The sequence below is a fragment of the Petromyzon marinus genome, unplaced genomic scaffold (assembly GCF_048934315.1).
Source record: "Petromyzon marinus isolate PM22_M1 ecotype Great Lakes invasive population unplaced genomic scaffold, UKy_Petmar_22M1.pri1.0 PM_Scaffold_2, whole genome shotgun sequence".
Classification (NCBI taxonomy): Eukaryota; Metazoa; Chordata; class Hyperoartia; order Petromyzontiformes; family Petromyzontidae; genus Petromyzon; species Petromyzon marinus.
Genome location: NW_027423168.1, coordinates 4,096,055 through 4,111,336, shown reverse-complemented (window position 1 = coordinate 4,111,336; position 15,282 = coordinate 4,096,055).

Below are 15,282 nucleotides of genomic sequence, written 5' to 3'. Positions count from 1 at the left end.
CTCACTCGCCGAGTCCTTCGGGCGCGGCGTTTCTTCTACCGTGACACCGCGCGCCGACCACACGCGTTCCGGCGAGCGCAAACACACCACCATGCACTTTCCCCACACTCGTAGAAACCACACGAGGCTGTTATCGATCACTAACGATTTATTCCCGGTGTGTCTGCGAGCCACTATTACCCGAATCAGTCTGAGTCAGCAGGGTGTGGTGCCGCCGCAGCGGAGCCGCTCCAGCGGAGCCGTGCCCACAGCCGCGACGCCGTCACCGATGCCTCGGATTTCCCGCCACTCTCCCGGGGCCGGTGCCTTCTCAGACGTCCGCGTTTTGCCCACTGCACAGTCGTGAGGCCGCCGCAGCAGAGCCGCTCTGCCGAGGCCGTGCCCACCACCGTGAAGCCGCCACCGGGGGATGCCGACGCCGACGCGGTGCACCCTCGCCACCCCCCCCCCCCCCCCGCACGAACGCACACACGCCCCACGTAGAGCCGGGAGGGGAGGTCACCCGGCCGATAGGTTTTTTTCCAGAAGTCCCTAATGGGATCGAACTTCATGGTTTCTTGCGGCCGGGAAATTGGGCAATCTTCCCCCTGTAGCTGACATGCACTGCGGCGCCATGACCTAATATTAAAGTTGCATGGTCACGGCAAGGGCCATCGTGCCACCGCGAGTGGAACCACGCACGCACAAGCACGGGTCAGTGGACTGGTAGCGGGAGAACAGAGAGCGGACGTCGGAGAGATCACTGCGGCGACATCACCCGAGCTGGGATCCGGGTATCGAAAGGGCGGGAAAATCCGAGCCCCTGATTGGACGGGAGGCCAAGAGAGCGAAACAGCGAAATTCCTTTGTTGTAGGTGAGTTTGGGCTATTTGATCGAGGGTAGAAAGCAGAGCGATAGGCAGATGAAATACAGTCTAGGATCCCAAGGGGAATAGGCTGACATCCACTGACCCACACAATTATGCGTAGCTTAACGGGTTGCTCGCAGTAAATAAAATAACTGGTAGGGGAATAAACTGTTTCGTGTGGTCCTTTGGAGGGTGAAGAGGAGGGTGGAGAGTGTTTTGTGTTCGTGCGCACACGCGGCTGTTTGCGGCGAATAAGGGAGTAGAGCGTGCTTGGTGTCCGTACCTGTACGATCGTTTACAGTATTGTTCAGCGCGCGCGTGCCTACACGGCTATTTTCGGTGGTGCCCAGCGCTCTCGTACCTGCGCAATCGCCTACAGTAGAGCTTTGCGCTCGCGTGCGTGCGCGGTTGTTTACAACGAGGCGGAGTGCTCAGTGTGCGCGTGCCTACGCGTCTGGTTTCGGTGGCGTTTAGCGCTCGTGTACCTGTACGATTGTTTACAGAAGGGCTTAACGCTCGCGCACCTGTGTGATGGGGTGGCGGGGTGGCGGTCGCGCCCCCCGCGATTGTCTAATAGCGAGATAGCGAATTAAGCAACTAGCGTGCGCGAATACGCAGCTCTGTAAACAGCCCGTTAAATCGGAGCAAAGTAATCGCGGCGTGTTTGTTTTTGCTTAACCGCGTGGAGCGTGGGTGGGAGGGAATCCCATGGTGGCGCGCCGCACCTGTTTATTCCCGTGCAGGACGGGGTTTTACTTTGCGAGCGCGCTCACCGCGACACGCCGCCGTTGAACAGGGTAACGCATCGCAAGCGCAAAGCGTACGAGCCGCTAATTAAGCTACGCAAACGCGGTCGACATCCCAGGCAGAGGTACAGGGGGGCGAGGCATTAGGGGTCGGTAGTCTGGACCTGACAGAGCAACCGGGGGGGTAGCGGTATGAATGGACCGGGGGAGTCGGTGGACAACGGCCCCGACAATCAGCGATGGCGGGGGACGGTAGCCCCCACAGAACCACCTCATGTAAGAGAAGAGCTCGTGGAAGGAGATATCATTGCACTACTCATGACATCCCTTCGTGACCGTTTTTTATCCACTAGGAGGTTATTGCAATTACCTACACATCACGCGACATCAGAAGTGTTTGCTGGAAGAAGTGTTTGGTAACTGGATAAGACCATCAATGAGAAGCCAGTTTAATCATGGCTCGGTGACTGAAACCCAGAGTTTCACGGTTTAACCCAACATCCGAGCAGCACCACATCAGATCTCTAGACTCCTCAGCGCAGGCATACAAATATGGTCAACAATGCGTACATTAACTAATTTGTGAAATTATGAATTACATCCAAATGAAATGTAGTGTGTGCATTACTAGGACGTACCTAAAGGTGCCAGGTTGGGTTCATCCACCTTGGGGATGCTCTGCTCCACGCAGCCTCCTGCTTCCGTGCAGTCCATCCTCGTGATGTCCGAATTCTGGCTGTTGCTACTGCTGCAATTGGTGACGCTGGTGGTGGTCTTTTTTCTTTTAATGGACTTAGGTCGACTTCGCTTTTCCTTCTTCTTCTGCTGCAAGGCCATCAACACTTTCATGCTCGTAATAGGATCGAGAGCAGCGTATGGTTTATTCTCACTGACTGGTGAAGCAGTTTCTTGACGTGGAACTAGGCCAAAGCATTCAAGAAAATTGGATTTCATGTAATTTATCTTAACGCCGCTATCTTTTGTCGAAGTGTATTCATGTTCAGGCTTCGGTCTGTACATGAACTGTGCGTGAAGACTTTCATGAGTTTTCAGGATTTCAATAGGACGTAAAAATCCGCAGACTGAGCACATCTCATAGGGCCACGGTGGATTCAACACCGCATTGGCAAAACTGCCGTTATTCACCAAGCTTGGTGCACCCTTTATCATATAATCCTTTTCGTGGCTCTTCATATGCCTTTTTAATTTTCCTAGCTGATCAAACCTTCGTCCGCATATGCCGCACCATTGTTCACAGGTCTCCTTGTGCGTTCTTATGTGGGCTTCTAGGCACCATGCCAGTTGGAATTTTTTCCCACAGACGTCACAAGAGATAAGTTTTTTCGCTCTTGTAACTCTACCGGATTGAGGTGGGGTTGAGATGGGTGCTGGTGAAGTGCCATCGATGGTAAAGGCAATTCTCCCAGCACCACCTTGACTCGCAGCGGAGTTGCTCTCGCACATCTGAAACAAAAGACAAAGGTCACGCGCATGACACCCGTGTCACGAGTGTACTCACACAGGCATACTTAAGGTGACATAAGATTCATATATACTAGAACTCATTATACCAGAACTCCACAATATTGCAGTTCCTATCATGTACGATTTTACCCTCTTATCCACCCAAATAATATTTTGTTTCTAAACAACAATGACGAACTACCTCCATTTTCGTAATGTTACCCACCTAATAGGGCTTTCTGTATATACACACCAACAATATAATGATTGCACCACACGTTCAGTCCACTATTCACGACACTCTGACTCGCAATCTCCATATAAGACTGTAATATCATTTATGTATGAGGGCCGGTTAAAAAGTTTTGAGACGGACACTTTTTTTACAAACAACTACGTAAATTATAGTCTTCAATAAAAGTACAGTATAGTACTATTAATGGCACTTATAACTGAACGTCATTATCTCTCATGCTAATATTACAATGTCAACTAGTTACCCAGGAAAGCTTCATTGAGTCTAAGTACTGCATTTTCAGAAAGGTCCCATTGCATTGAGATGTTTGTGTGAGTGGAACCCAGAGAGACCCCACCTTGCATATGGAGAAATAACACAACTCCACACAGATGGATTCAACCCACAAGCTCAAAGCATTCCCTGTTCAACAAAGTACTCAGTGTAATGTTTAATATAATTTATTTGGTATTATATAGTATCGTAATTGTATAGTCAATATACAGCAGTGTGGTATACAGTAGGGTTGGTAAAATAATACATAGTGTAATATTACAAGTCTAATATTATTATAATCTAAGGTAGTGTATAGTAACGCAGTGTATAATTCAATGTTGGTGTCTGTCTATGGCAGTTTATAATAAAAATATTATTTGGAGGCATATTATAATAATTTTTGCGACATAGAAGTGTAATGTATAATGACTTATTGTTAGTAGCTCAGCTTAGTGGAGAATATATTGAGTACATTGATTATATTGATGTAGTTTATATTTAGTTCTTTCCCATCGGTTTATTGTATGATAGTTGGGTAGTTGCAGTTCTTTAGCGTCAATATACTAAATGCCTCTGTTGATATATAAACTCTGACTTTAACATAGCTACTTCCGTGACAAGTTACATGCTAATTCCTCACATTAACATCATGCTAAAATCCCAGTTATATGCTAATTTCTGACTTTACCATCCTGCTAATCTATCACATTAACACAGCTACTTCAATGCTAATTTCTTCTGTTGATATGTAAACTCTTTTGGCAAGGCGCTCTGCACCTCCCACCCAGCTTAAAATATGCTGCCAAGCTTAGCAGTGTTCATTGGAGCACTGTCTTTCCGACAGTTATGTTTCTTCACCTGAGGACGGCTGCTTGTGTTGTGGCCGAAACGTCGTGAGAATTTTATTTTATTATGTTTTATTTTTATTATTTTATTATTTCCCTTCTACGTGACTTTACCGAAAGAACCAAGAAGATGAATCCCTGCAGTCACGAAAGCTTTAAATCGAAATGTATTCAAATCAAGTTGTTTTCTTTTTACCACAGTACTTTATGGAATCCTCAATAATAAATGCATTTGTGGAAGTATTAAACTATACTTGAAGATGTGTGAGAATGTAATTCTGCAGATGCAAGCACAGGCAAACTCGTATCTGCATATACAAGTTTCTGGGCCTCCTCACTTCACCAAACCCGCATTGACCGGCATGGTGAAATATGGTTAAACAACTCCCACGAACGACATGGTGTGGGGGAGGCCTCTATCAAAACGCTGGATCGACAAAGGGCTGATACATGTCACGACATTGTACTTTAAGATCGTTCTCTAGTCAGCACAAGCCGTCTATGTGGACAATAGAGGGCACGACACACGTGTACACGATGTTTGTGTGCGTATATTCAGCGTGTGTATCACGTCATAATTATACAAGGTCGCGATTATGCTCAAAACGAACCAAATGTATAACATCACGAATAACTTTGGAAGTCTCCAGAGCCTAAACAATATTTGAAGTAGACACTGACCCAGTTACTATTAATAGCTCAGATGTGTAGGCTTTGACTTTAACATAGCCATTTCTGTGACCAGTCACAAGCTAATCACTCAGCTATTTCAATGCTAAATTCTATGCTGATTCCTTTGTCAAGGGGTGCCTCTGAGGATGTGTATGCTTTGACTTTAACATAGCCATATCTGTGACCAGTCACAAGCTAATCACTCAGCCATTTCAATGCTAAATTCAATGCTAATTCCTTTGTCAAGGCGCTTTGTTTTTCTCACACAGCTTAAAGGTCTCGATCTGAGCTTGGCTTTGTTCGCTCCAGCGCTGTCCTCCAGACAGTCTCGTCCCTTCACCTGATGAAGGCCGCTTGTGTTGTGGCCGAAACGTCGTGAGAATTTTATTGTGTTATTTTATTTTTTCAATTTATTATTTTATTCTCATGCTACGTGAGTTTACCGAAAGAACCAAAGAAGATGAACCAAGAATATGGCGTGTAGATGCTGCCATCTGCCGGCCACCAACGTGGCGTGTAGATTCTGCAAATTGAAAAATTAAAATAATAAATTTAAAATAAGCAAAAATCCAGATTCATATTTTTGGTTCTTTCGGTAAAGTCACGTAGATTTAAAAATAATGAAATAAATTAAATTAAAAACAAATCGGAAATAATAAAATTACTTTTATTTGTAATTTTTAAATTGGCATAATCTACACGCCATATTCTTGGTTCTTTCGGTAAAGTCACGTAGATTTGAAAATAAAAAGAAAATAATTAAATGAAAATCATGAATTGTTATTATTATATTTTGATTTAAAGCTTTCGTGACTGCAGGGATTCATATTATTGGTTCTTTCAGTAAAGTCACGTAGAAGGGAAACAATAAAATAAAATAAATATTTTTTAAAATATTATTTAAATTTTTACTTTTCTTTTATTATTTATATTTTCTATCTACGTGAATTTACCCAAAGAACTAAGATTATAGCGTGTAGATTCTGCCAATTTAAAAATAAAAAAAATGGAAAATAATAAAAACTTTTATTATTATTTTCAATTTATTATTTTTAAATCAAAATTTTGTTTCATTTTTTTTTTTATCTCTGTGACTTTACCGAAAGAACCAAGAATATGAATGTGGGTTTTTTTGCTTTTATTATTTTCCATTTCACACTTTTTATTTGATTTTATTTGATTATTTTTTTATTTTCTATCGACGTGACTTTACCGATAGAACCAAGAATATGGCGTATAGATGCTGAAAATTTAAAAATTAAAATAGATTGAAAATAATAATCCAAATCCAGATTCATATTATTGGTTCTTTTGGTAAAGCCATGTAGGTTGAAAATAAAAATAATAAAATTAAATAAAAAAAAACAAAAGATAAATGGAAAATAATGAAAGCTTTTATTATTTTCAATGTATTATTTTAATTTGCAATTTTTTTTTAAATTGGCAGAATCTACACGCCATATTCTTGGTTCTTTCGGTAAAGTAACGTAGATTTGAAAATGAAAATAATAGAATTAAATGAAAAAATACTAAATCATGATATTTTTTTACTTTTCTTTATTATTTGTATTTTACCCAAAGAACCAAGAATCTGGCGTGTAGATGCTGCCAGCTGCCAACGTTAGTGGCCATCAGATGGCAGCATCTACACGCCATATTATTGCTTCTTTCGGTAAAGTCACGTAGATAGAAAATAATAAAAAAAATAAAAAATGCAAATTATGAAAGCTTTTATTATTTTCAATTTATTATTTGTATTTTTTAATTAAATTAGATTATTTTTATTTTAAAATCTACGTGACTTTAACGAAAAAAACAAGAATTCGGCGTGTAGATGTTGCCACCTGCCGGCCACCAACGTGGCGTGTAGATTCTGCCAATTTAAAAATTAAAATAATAAATTGAATATAACAAAAGCTTAAATAATATTAAAAGCTTTTATTCAATTGATTATTTTAAAATTGTATTTTTTTATCTCCGTGACTTTACCGAAAGAACCAAGAATATTAATGTGGGTTTTTGCTTTTATTATTTAAAATTTCACATTTTTATTTGATTTGATAATTTTTTATTTTCTATGGACGTGACTTTACCGAAAGAACCAAGAATATGAATTCCTGAAGTCACGAAAGTGTTGGTTTGCATAAATTTATTTTTAAACGGCACATTTATTTATTTATAAAAAAAAAAACGTTGGCGTCACGCGCAGCGATTGGCAGTTTGCCCAGGACTAGTCCATCTATTTTTTTTTTAAAAGAGGAGGGGGGAGACGAAATTTTTTTTATAATGTATGCTGTCTGAAAGCCACTGTAAGCGTGAACAATCAATCAAGAACTGAAATGATTTATCAAATCTTTCCAATGATTGCTAAGATAGAATCCATCTTCTCGGTTGAAATTGTCTCTGTGCTTGTATATGTGGATAGCCTCATGAACGAATCTCTCATGGAAGCCAGATGGCTTACAAAGAACCTCCGTCTTGGAAAAGTCAATGGCATGTGAGCCTACTGAATTAGAACAATGATCTGCTACGGCCGAGGTGTTGGTCCTACCGTGTTTAAGGTCTGCTTTATGTTCACGAATGCGGTCCGAGACATGGCGTTTGGTTTCTCCAATGTAACTACTACCACAGAGGCAACTTAGTTTGTAGACACCAGGGTATTGTATGTCCGGAATCACATCTTTTACAGACGGAACCAGATCACGGATTTTATGTAATGTGTTGAAACGGACCTGGATCTTGTGTTTATTCAAGATTTTGACGGCAATAATGTCCACATCGGATTGGGAACATGTAGACAATATGACTGCCTCTTCAGCTGCTACTATGTCGACCAAATGTAAGGAAAACCTGATTTCCAAATTTAACCTCCTCTTCAACAAAAGACCGGACCCACACACCAAAAAGTTAGACGTTAATAAAGTCGTAATTAATCGCAGTAACAGTTCTATTTCCGATGGTCTGAAATCCGTTTTAGCTAAAGGTCTAAACTTTGCAGTCACACCTAAACACATACCAGTTAATGATATAATTGCCCAAGTAGACGTTGCTCTCAGGGGCCTGGGTCACATCGCTGCAGACGTAGCAAGATCTGAAATCGCTGCAACCCTCAAAAACGCTAAGATGCCAGCTAGCAACCTCAGCAAAGATGAGCGTTTTGAATTATATAAATTAAAAAAGAGGAATGATATTGTAGTTCTCTCAGCTGACAAAGGCAATGCTACTGTCATCATGGATAAAATAGAATACAACAACAAAATTAAAGAATTACTCGACGATGGTGGTTATACAAAAATAAAAAGAGATCCCACCAACAGCCTCGTCACACAAACCAACAAAATAATTTCTGATTCAACCGCATTAATTGATCAATCTAAACAGTTTTCGTTGAAACCTTCTGCTGCCAGGCCACCAAGATTATACGGCTTACCAAAAATACATAAAGTTGATACACCTCTTCGTCTCATAGTCTCTACTATCAGCTCCCCCACCTACAAACTAGCTCGTTTTTTGTCTGAAATCCTGCGTCCTTTCACTGGAAAGACCACCTCTGCGGTACAAAATTCTACTCACCTGGTATCAACAATCAAGGGTATTTCCCTGTCCCCAGACGACCTGCTTGTCAGTTTTGATGTAGTTTCCTTATTCACCAAGGTTCCTGTACCTGACACCATTGCAATCATTGAAGACTTGGTTCATCAAGGACTAAACACTGAGGTACCCCCCCTGGTGAGACACTGTTTAACCAATACATACTTCACTTGGAATGGAACTTTCTACAAACAAACTGAGGGCACCCCAATGGGCTCCCCCCTTTCTCCAGTTATAGCTAACATTTTCATGGAGAAATTTGAGACTGACGCCATCCAGACTGCCACTCTGCGCCCAACCTTATGGAAGAGGTACGTGGATGACACTTTTGTCATCTGGCCACATGGCCGGCCTGCTCTAGACCAATTCTTCGACCACATCAATTCCATACACCCAGCCATCAGATTTACCATGGAAGTCGAAATAGATGGCAAGATACCTTTTTTGGATGTCCTAATAAAAAAGAGACCTGATGGTTCAATGAGCCACTCTGTCTACAGGAAAGCTACCCATACGGATGCTTATCTGAAACCGGATTCCCACCACCATCCATCACAGAAGAATTCTCTCATCAAGACTCTGTATCATAGAGCCCAATGCATATCCGACCAGGAACACATAAGCAGTGAACTCAAGCACGTACACCAAGCTCTTAGGGCTAATGGTTACTCCGACTATACAATCCGCAAAGCTATCACTCAAACCATGAAGAAGAACCCTCTTGAGGAGCCTTTCAAAACCATCACTTTACCCTACATTGCTGGGATCACAAAAAAGATCTCCAAAATCTTGAATAAACACAAGATCCAGGTCCGTTTCAACACATTACATAAAATCCGTGATCTGGTTCCGTCTGTAAAAGATGTGATTCCGGACATACAATACCCTGGTGTCTACAAACTAAGTTGCCTCTGTGGTAGTAGTTACATTGGAGAAACCAAACGCCATGTCTCGGACCGCATTCGTGAACATAAAGCAGACCTTAAACACGGTAGGACCAACACCTCGGCCGTAGCAGATCATTGTTCTAATTCAGTAGGCTCACATGCCATTGACTTTTCCAAGACGGAGGTTCTTTGTAAGCCATCTGGCTTCCATGAGAGATTCGTTCATGAGGCTATCCACATATACAAGCACAGAGACAATTTCAACCGAGAAGATGGATTCTATCTTAGCAATCATTGGAAAGATTTGATAAATCATTTCAGTTCTTGATTGATTGTTCACGCTTACAGTGGCTTTCAGACAGCATACATTATAAAAAAAATTTCGTCTCCCCCCTCCTCTTTTCAAAAAAAAATAGATGGACTAGTCCTGGGCAAACTGCCAATCGCTGCGCGTGACGCCAACGTTTTTTTTATAAATAAATAAATGTGCCGTTTAAAAATAAATTTATGCAAACCAACACACCTGATGATGACCGTTTGAGTTATGGTCGAAACGTCGTGAGAATTTTTTATTGTTTTATATATATTTTGTTATTTTGTTGTTTCTCTTCAACGTGACTTTACCGAAAAAACTAAGAATATGAATTACTGCAGTCACGAAAGCTTTAAATCAAAATTTATATTTTTTATTTTACTAGTTTGAGGCCCCACTGAGCTATGGAGCTATTTTTCAGAAGCAACCTGGCTATCACAAATGTTATCTTCAACGAAGTGGCTTATCCCGTGGAAATTTATAGAGGCCAAATACTCTAAACGCGTGATGTTTATTCTAAATGTAGTGAGAGAGACATGCAACCTCAAAATATACAGCAGGCGACAGGGTCCGGATTGAATCCACGGCCTCCTGCGTACCAGGCGAAGTAGTTAACATATTGCCACTGTGGTGCCCTGTGGTCACGTGAGGCCTACCACTTCTGAATGGCTTGTGATGCATATTTGAACATTACTGCAAGCGTCTTAGCCTCATTCATTAGTCAAGTATTCGAAGGGAATATTGTCATTTGGTAACGCTATTTCAAATGTCGCTCATTAAACGTTCAATTTTAATGCAATGCAATTGAGGAACTTTGTGGAGTCTTGTCGTGGTCTGGAGCTGTGGTTGTTGTGTTGCTACCTTGCCCAAGATTGCATTGGTTGACAAATTGGCAGGAATGTATGTACTTTGTATTTTTAGCAATTTGCTTACATTTTCTCCATCTTGCCTCTCATCGGTTTTGGAAATAGCTCGCTGACCCTCCCCTACTGGACATATGTGAAAAAGATCTTCATAGCTCATCGGATTCCTCCAGGATATAAAATAGATTCTGATTCTGATTAATCAGTGGCGCTGCGAACAACCTATTCCCTATATTGCTGCGGGAATCTGCATCCACACATGACCAAGCACCCCTGTCTAATGCAATACACATGGTTCCTTTGTCATAGGCATGTAATTCTGCAAATGTGCAGAAATGTCTACCGTATGCGACTTACTCCAGACAAGGTTAGACTATTAAACGTGACCTGTTGTGACACGTCTAATGTGTATTGTGTGGCCGTTAGCACAGAAAGATGCATCTGGTAATGTCTTAATGGACCAAAAATAGTAAAAAGGAGGCTGGGTCTGTGTTGTTCAGAGTGACCACCATATACAGACTCTTGTACGTACAAACGAGTTCGGTTCCATAGGTCTGTTCGTAAGTCGATTTGTTCGTGAGTCCAACTTTACTCCCGTCGATTTCAAACACGTTTTACGACTTGTACACTAAACACGGGGAATGGCTTTAACAGTTGCCTCTGGTTCTTCACGTTCTGCAGATGTAGATGCCACCATCACCACCTATTGTGCGGTGGTTGAACTTGCGACTCTCGGTCCGAACAGGAAACTGGACATACGGACAGGTTTGATCATATCTCTGAAAGTTCGTAAGTCGAATGTTCGTAAGTAGAGGAGTCCCTGTGTAGTGGCATAGAATCGTAATGTAACAGCATAGCGCCTGCTGCTGGCAGGGAAAGGGATCTGAGGCTTACGGCCCTGACGTCAGCAGGCCAGGTTATACACAAGAGGGGGATCTAGGGAAAGGTCGCAGAAGGGGCACTGAATTCATAATGATACAATAATTCAGTAACACTGTACAAGTGTACAGCACGTCAGATCATTACATGGCCTAACCCTGGTTGGAAACACCGTGGGAGTGAAGAAGAAGATTGATTAATAATCATTATTTACATTTGTAAGGTGCATTTTATCCGTATGCCACCAGACTTAACTTGGAGTGTCTAAATTCTCTTTGCCCACCAGAATGAATAGACCTCATCTTTCCCACCCCTGCAGACTTGGCATTAAAGTAGATACATGCTAATGTTTACAAAGTAACGGGCTCTTGACCAATTTCATTTCCACATAAATCAATCATTTGGAAATAGGCCCCACTATACCCCACCGACTACAGCACTCTAATCTTGCCTCCTCGTTTTGCCTCTTCCACCTGCCTCATGCTCGTCAGCACCGCCTTTCGTGCAGCCATGCGGGTGTGAGGTCATCATCACGAGAGGCCGTGCACTTCATCGTTCGCACGCGGCGGAGGAACCACTGAAGTCAAACGTTTACATACGTGCGGTTTATTGGGGTCATTTCCGAGCGAACTCGGTTTTAAAGTGTTTATCGTTGAATGTGGAAGGGTTTGGGTTAGTTTTCGGGTTACCACCTTTTCCACTATGGAGATCAAACCCAGACCTATGTTTCAGTCGGTCTAGGTCTGTCAACAACCATGCAGTAGTAAAGTTCAGCACAGTACCGGTACCAGATCTCGGTACAAATTAATTAATGCCACCCAAACACAGATGCCAATTCACAGACTGTCTCGGCTGGACCGGGACAGGAGGTAACCCAAGGGTAGTGGGAGGATAACCGCTTTGTGAGCTATTTGTAAGTAATGCGTTTAGAGTATTTGGCTACTATAAATTTCCACGTGATAAGCCACTTCGTTAAGCTATAATTTGTGGCCAGGTCGCTTCTGAAAAAGAGCTATATAGCTCTCAATGGGCCTTACCTGGTAAAAAAAAAAAGTTTACTTTAATGGTATACATACTTGAATTTTACTGCGGATGTTTTAAACATGTCCTGTCTAACTGTCAACTTTGTTTGAATTTCAGTGGGAGAAGATGCTTCTCACACAGACGTTAAAGCAGGTACCAGAGTCCACCTGAAGCTACTGCAGTGTGCGCCTCATATAGGATTCCATCCATTACTGTTGGTGCGATGGTTTGGATTTTCAAGTTGAAATCTCCTAGTTCATTTTATTTTTACCCAGGCGACAACTCAATTGTCAAGGGTAGTCCTGTTTGGAAGAGGCATCCATGTCTCTTGAGTTCCACATCTTGGAGAAGATGTGATTAGTCAGCATCGATGCCAGTTTAGTTGGTGTCACGCATCATGCGTGCATTCTTAAATTACTGACGCTGACTGAAGACTGAAGATGCAAGTGTGCCATCTGACAATGATAGTTATGAAGCCATTTTTTGCCATTGCCAATCTTCCTTTGTGCTCTGTCAGATTCTGGGATAACACGGCCTTGGTGAAGTCCCCTGGACTTGTGTAATTTCTGTATCAATTTTTTTTGTTTCATTTTGAAATCTCTGCTCCACTTCCTTCAATTGCATCCATCTGCACCTCCGATTAGCACGGCTGGCTGACGTACGGCGCGAAAGAGGTTCAACGCACATACCTACAAGGAGTGTAAATTCATACGGTGCCAGAAACTCTGCACGAGTTCGTGCCGAGTTCTCCCGATGGTGCCGTCGATGTTTGTCCAGCGACAAGCCATTCATTGCCACGCTCGAACCTGTCTCACCTCCACAATCACAGGGCCGAGTGCGTGACGTGTCCGGCAAGCCGTGTGATGTGTCTGCGGATGATAATGTTCAGCAGAGGCCTGTGCCTTCTCCCACAGACGCCGCGCAACTGACGCCGCTCCCAGCGCCGCCGACCTCTGCTTCCCCGGCCAGGGCCACGGGGAGTTCCTCTCCTCTGCTGGACACCCCGTGTGCTGGACCTGCTGCTCCACCACACTTGCCTGCCCACTACACAGGCACAAAGAGGTACGGGCAGAACTAATGCATAAATGCTTTCAACATAAGTTGGAGAGAGCTGAGCCTTTCTAGGAATTCGGCAATGCTTTCCCACCTGTGATTGCTCCCGATATATGACTCGAGAGCATGTAGGTTTTGCTTGCAGGCCACACACACACACACACATGAATGATGTGTTTGGTATTATCTCATGGAAAATAATAAGTTGCACAAGGGCCAGGGTCATGCCCCATTCATTCTGAACGATTAAACCAAACTGACCCACGTTCACACACGAGAGCAGAGAGGTTGGCTGCAGGGTGACGCACGCGAAGAACGCGTCACTGTGAAAGAGTTAGAAGGTCCCCCTTCGTACCTTCTTACTCTCCCTCCCACCCCCCTCCTTCCGGTCAGGTGATTTTGAAGTGTCGTCGTCGTCACGCGAGGACGTGGACCGAGACAGCGCGTGGAACCAGTGGCTGCGCTCCGAGATCCCGGGGCTCTTCCTGCTGGCCCTGCACACGTTTACCGTGAGTCGGCGCAGATGTGGCCTCGCGACTTGGGCTGCCACCTGTCCGCGTTTGACCCCCGGACATTGTTCGGGTGGCAGCAGGAATTGATTTGTGTCGAGATCTGGTACCCCGGGTATGGCTATGGTTGAATTTAATCACCGTGAACTGTACAGTTTTAACAATAGACCTGGGCTCGCTGAGAAATGTGCCTGGGTTTGTTCTGTCGTGGAAATGGTGGCAACTGTACTTGGGGCATCGGCACGTGTATTCGCACTCCGGCTCCATTTACACCGAGAGTCACGTGCTTGTCTCGTGTGGGGAGTGGTGGTGTGGCTGTTAGGGGGCATCCATTTAGTATGTATGCATGGAGGGGGGAGGAGGGGTTAACCCACATGCATACGCTTGCGTATGGGGGGTCTACTGACAATGTGTAAGCCGACTGCAACGGCATGAATCTGCCCATCGCAGTGACATGGGGAAGTAATTGCTTCCGACAAAGGCGTTCTATGACCTTTTAAATCGTACTCAGGTTTGAGAACGGGGACAGTTTGCATTAATGATCCTGAATCATTACAATTCCTTGACTCTCCGGCAGTGGTGAATCGTTCCAACCACCAGTAGGAATCGTGTATATGTTGTGTACGTGTATGCACAGCTGTACCCATTGGCTTCTGTTGTGGTCATGTACGTTTATTTTTTATTTCGTGGAATATCACTTGCTGTACTCTACGCTGTGAGTGCTTTGTGTAGATAGGAATCATGTTATGTAGAGAATATAAATCTAATTCAGTACTTCTATATGTCTCCCACAGACGAGCGGGGAGACAGCAGCCAGGCGGTGAGCCGGCACTCTCAACAATCGCCCAAGCTCTGCGGTTCTCTTTACATTCCGATATTTGCAGCCACTTACTGAGTGTTTACATGTGGGGGAAAACCAGTACACTCGCAGAAAACGAACGAATGTGAGCAAGGGGGCAACGTTCTATCCCGTGCAGATGGAAAGGATTCCACAGTTGTGATCCACTGCCTCCTGGCAAGCCAGGGTATGACTCATCCTCGATGCCCACCGTAAGGGAGATTGCACACTTGCAATTGA